This window comes from Lolium perenne, chromosome 4 (genome assembly GCF_019359855.2).
Source record: "Lolium perenne isolate Kyuss_39 chromosome 4, Kyuss_2.0, whole genome shotgun sequence".
NCBI classification, from domain to species: Eukaryota; Viridiplantae; Streptophyta; class Magnoliopsida; order Poales; family Poaceae; genus Lolium; species Lolium perenne.
The window spans coordinates 387,008,600-387,014,318 of NC_067247.2; the positions used below are offsets into that span (position 1 = coordinate 387,008,600).

Sequence of the window (5,719 nt, forward strand, 5' to 3'; positions counted from 1 at the left end):
TTTATTTAATACAAAAGGCCCAAACCTTATTTTGAAATATCAATGCCCAAGTAACTATATAAAGGATTATATGCATAATAATTATTTTTGTAATTTGGTTCTAACCAATATTAGTTTTATAAAATTATTTGAGTCGTTTTGACTTCAAATCAAAATCCATGTTTGAAATAAAACATGCCAAAGTTTCCGGTTTCGGGAAATATTCTAATCGCTTGATTTCAATAAATCCAAATTATGTTTCTTGTTTTTTTTTTCTAAATAGCTTATAAGACAAGTGTGTAAAAATATACTCTTGTGTTTTCATTTTTAAACTGAAAGAGTAATCATTAGTATCCGAAAATCATACTGGACAGAATTACAAATTTTACGAATTTTATTTAAATCAGTTTGGATGCCTAAAACTGAAACTAAAAACTAAATAAGAAAAGAGAATAAAAAAACAAAGGGAAACCGGCCAGGCAGCTCAATCAATGAGAAGCCAGGTCGTGCACATACGCGCGTGCCAGGCCGCGCGGCCGAAGCAGCAGCAGCACGCCCCGCATTTTCCTTTGACTTTTCTTTTCTTTTTCTTTCTAACGCATGGGACCCACATCGTCACCTACCTCCAGCCGGAGACCATCCCTTTGACGAGTTCGTTACAGAACTCGAACTGCCCCAGAAAATCGCCAATTCGGTGCAGATTTATGGCTTCTTTGCTACGAAAAATTTCTTATAAATTCCCACATATCTCCTCTGCAGTTTCCCCTTAAAACCCTAGATTTCGTGCCGCCAGGCTGTCGAAATTTCTCGCCGGAGTTCCAAGCCGCCGCCGGGATTGGAGCTCGAGATTGACGTTCTCTGTCGTCCCCGACCCATATCTTTCACTCCATATCGTTTCCCTCGATCAACCGCGACACCTCACCACTTTTTCTCCATCCGCAGAGAACGAGGCCGCCCGGAAACGCCGTCGGAAGATCGTCGGAGACGCGACACTTCGGCCGCCTATCGCCGCTGCTCGTGGATGCGAAATATTCATACAAGCACACCATCGTGACCGCCGTCTCCTTCCGCACCTCGTCCGACATCTCGACGCCACCAAGGACCTCCGGAACGCCACCAGGAGCCCTGCCTCCTTCTCCTCGCTCTAATCTGCATGCCTTGCTCTTCCGTTTCGTCCTCACTATTTTCCCTCCCGTACAGAGCGCAAGATCGTGTCGTCGGAGTTGTCACCACCCGCCGTCTCCAGCCGTCCGTAACCACCACCTGAGCCTCGCTGAATGAGAACAGGAACACAAACGTGACAAACAGAACGTCCGCTGAATTGGATAACCACCAGAACGCCGTCGCCATTCACGTCCGACCCACCATCGTTCAGGCATCAGGTACTATAGTAGGCATCTCGTTACACTGAATTTTCCATGTACAGAGTACAGAAATCGATCGCTCCATTGTACTAGCTAGCTAGTTCACCTATAAGAACTTTCAAATTTCATAACAATAGATCTATAGCTCCGTTTTGGATGATTTCTCTGACGTTGAGTTCATCATTAAATTCTCTACGACCTTTCTGTAGAGTGTTTTTCCATCCGATAAACTTTTCCGGACAACTTTTCGTACAACATCAAAATTTAACCGTGACATGTTTAATCTTGTAAAAATTGATAACTAATGTTTGGAAATTCGGATTCTAACAAATAATATGACGTTGAACTCACAAAAATGAGGAGAACACAGTGGTGCAATAAAATTTGACTTATGAATTATTTTCGAATATTCAAATTTAAATATGTAAGTTGAGTATTTTCTGCATGGTTCAAATTCTACAAATTTAAATCAAATGATTCCTCTTGCAAATGAAACTTATTGATGTCCCCTGTACATTAACATCAGTGCCTAAAACTTATAAAACAGTTTGTAAGTATTCAAGTCTAAATATGAGAACTTGAGTAGTTTCGACATAACTTAAATTCTAAAAATCCCTTTAAGAGGATTCCTTTTGTAAATGAATTATATTTGAACTCTCCATCCAGTAGCACACCTGTTTAGTTTAGTTGATTATATTCACTTCACATGGTTTTAGATTTGAAGTAATATCCTTCTATGTGTCATACGACACAATCCATAAACCCTACCTGACCATATCTTTCTTTTGAATATGTGCTACTCATCAATATCCATCGGAACCATTATCATAATTGATTTTTGTAAACATTGGTTTGAAGCTTAAACTCATAATTCATTTTTTTCCAAAGTGAATCATATGATCATACCCATATACCAAAATCATTTAGATATTTTCATCATGTCCAAGATCATATCTATCCTAATTATATTTTCCTAGTTCACAATATTCAAACTACACATGAGTTATTTGAGTAAATTGTGACAAATCATATTTATTGGTTTTCTCTGTGCAAATGTTGTGGAGACACTCTACACATGGATTCAAACCTTGATATCCTTTAGATTCTTTGATCCACATCTTGAATTACCATTCCTGTCTATCTAATCGCATGTCATTTGATCATATTTATTAAGTTTGGGCTATTCAAATTACAAATGAGTTATTTGAGTAATTAACTATACCATTGGTTCATACCCAAGCCTTTTTGTAACTTGATTATATAAGTGTTGTCACCCTTCAACTTAATAGCATTTGAGTTTTCACCATGTGAAATCTATGTGATTCTTATCACATGAGTCATTCCAAATTTTGTCCATTCTTTTGTAACCAATCTGTCTTTTCCTTTTGGTCGTTGATGGTACTTCTCTTTCTAAGTAATTTAGTTCGTTATTCAAATTCTCAAATCATATCTTGCAGGCCATACCTTCAATTTCTCATTTATTCACAAATTAAATGGAAACTAGAATACAATGAATAACAACTCTTTGTTTGTCTTGCTTGATTTTGTTGTTGTTTGAATGTGTGTTTATGTTTTGTTACTTGTATGTTATAGCTGTACGGAGAGCTACGAGTTTTGATTTAGAGAAGTGCAGAATTCTTCAGTTACCAAAAAGGCAAGTGTCACACACCGTCTTGTCCTACTATTTTCCTATGCACTTTGTAGTTATTTTCAGTAGCTATTCATGTGTAGGATTGTTTTAAATATATATATTGCTATGCTATGATCACCTATTAGAACAACCACATGTTCAACACTTGTTCTTTGTCGCTACCGTATTGTAGTGTGCTTAGCATTGCTATTGTAGATGCGTGGTTGGGATTTCATGATGTGATATGTGGTATTATGAAAGTATGGTTTTGTGTAATAAAACAACCTAAAATAATGAATCATCTGGGTGGAAGTGGTAATGCTTGGTTTATGTTGAGTGGTTGCACCGGGGTCATTTCTATGGCAGCACCGTGTGCATCACACTTGAGGTTGGCCACCCAGGAACAAAGAGATTAGCCCGGTGTTCCTGTTTTAGTAGCTTCCAGTACAACCACATGCTATATGGGCTCTGGCTAGATTGAGTAGGTTGCGAGAACTCGATCCAATGTACAGAGGGTGGTAGGTGTTGGTAGGACGGAGCGCATCCATTGTGGTTGAGGTATTGCTTCTGAAAGATCTTGTCCTAGTCGACATCTGTCCATTTGAGCAAAATGTGCATCATGGAAGAAGAACAGACTAGGTCATGTGGGGAATGTGTACAACCTCTCGAGAGTGTCAAATCTAAGTACTTAGCCGTGTCCCCGGTTATGGACATTATGAGCAACTAGAGTCTGGAACTGTTTGGAGGATCTCATCATTCCAATTTCTTAATAAAACTTGATGGGACAAACAATGGGTTTAGGAGCATGCAAAGCTAGGTTGTCTTGTGTTTACATGGGCCTATGCTAGCATGTCCGTAGATGTTTAGGAGCGTATGAAGCTAACTGTCTTGCGACGGCATGGGTTATGCTAATATGTTCCTAGACGATGTTTCTGAAAAAAAAAATTGTTTATAAAAGATAGGGAAACTATTGCTTTCCGCAAAAGAGCCGAAACTCCACTTGCCAGATGAGCACGTAGTTATTAGGCGCCATTTATATATCCACCAAATAGTGACATTTGCCAATACAATTCCAAATGTATTGACCCTGCGTGGCTGCAACGTTTTATGTTGCAGATATTCCGATGAACGAGTGAGGTTCGATGGTTAGGGTTACGAGTCTATACTCGACATGCTCGCCTGTGGCACTTGAAGACGAAGGACTCCATGCTGTTATGGTTCATTGTGAACTCTGATATTGAGCTAGCCTTGTGCTATGCAATTTGTAAGTTATTATGTAATTTGGATCATGCGATGTAATAAAGACCTTTGTTTCTTGGTATTACATCTTAAACTGTGTGTGCTAGCGATTGATCCAGTGGACTAGCACTACTAAGCACTGAGATTCAACTCAGCATCGGTCTGATCGCTTCAGATGGTATCAGAGCATTGTGTTGACTGTAGGTTCGTGACCCTAGGTTTGGAATAGAATAGGAAGACCTTAGGATGAAAAAAAAATCTATCTAGTCCAGTTTCTATTAAAAAGATCTTTCATTTTGAACTTCTTGTATTCTCATCTACTTCACCTTCAAAAGAATTTTCTTCTTACCTTAGATGGCCGAACTCTTGAAATCCATCAAGGAAGGACTGATGATGACCATGTCCGATGACCAGGTCCCTTAAGTGTGAAGACCGACGATTCTTATGTTATTACTCGACTCAGCATGATGCAACTTCATGGAAGGCAACGAAGAACTTGGAGAAGACTCCGATGCATACTTGACAACTCGAAAGATACACAATAACAGTAGAAGAAGTTGAAGCATTGAATGCAGAAATAGAATAGACCACCACTTATTAGACCAATGATTTTACAATAACGTTATGATCATACTAACTTGTGGTATGACCATACTAGATTTTTTTTGTTTGAACTAGTTTGCTTGGTGTGATGAATGCTTGGTAGATTTTGTTTGTAAAATGAATTGCCTTGATCTGCTATTTTGAGGGTAGGAATTCTCTTTAGATCTTTTCCATCTATTCTCATCTATACTCAAACCAACAGGTGTTTTCTTGACAAATAGTCATGAAGACAATCTTAGCGAAACCAACCTTGATGTTCCCTATCAAGATGAAGAAGCATAGAGTGTGAGATATGTAAACCCTAGTTAAGGATCGATAGAAATGTTTTCAAAACAATTCACTAATGGGAATTGAAACATTGATTCAATTTTCCATTGAAATTTTGTCAAACTGGCAAGGTTGACCAAGAGTTAGAATGCGAGATGAACCAAACTGAATACAAGGTAATGATTGGGTGCGACATGGATTGGCCCCCATGACGACTACTCATATTGTTCGCTCTTGTTATGAGGAATGGTAAATCTAGAGAGACATACCTACCATAGAGATGACGTTGAAAAGCCTAAACCTTATGATGCTAGAATAATATCCCCTTATAGTAGGCAACTGCTGCAAAGCGTAGGACTACAATGAGAATGAGCATCCAACTACAAGATGAAGATAGTGGAAGACCGTCGATGACACTAACAAGTAAGAGGATGAAGGATGTCGTGAGGTTCTCTCATCTTGGTCTTCTGATTGACTCAAAGAGTGACCCATCAGTGTCAAAAGTAGTTCAACAACCAACCATTTGGATTAGAAGCCTAACCATGAGAAAAGGCATACTCAAGTCACTTTAAAAAGATAGGTTGTTCACTATATGTTAATAAACAACAACCTATTGGATATTAACTTAGAAGCCCGC

General features: G+C 38.7%; 1 long non-coding RNA gene across 1 annotated transcript; it reads left to right on the forward strand.

Moving 5' to 3' along the window:
- Positions 1-616: 616 nt before the first annotated feature.
- On the forward strand, positions 617-4,312 carry LOC139830740 (uncharacterized). The gene is made up of 3 exons (XR_011744137.1): positions 617-1,361; positions 2,937-2,997; positions 4,090-4,312. It is a non-coding gene; the product is annotated as an uncharacterized lncRNA (long non-coding RNA).
- The last annotated feature ends 1,407 nt before the right edge of the window (positions 4,313-5,719 follow it).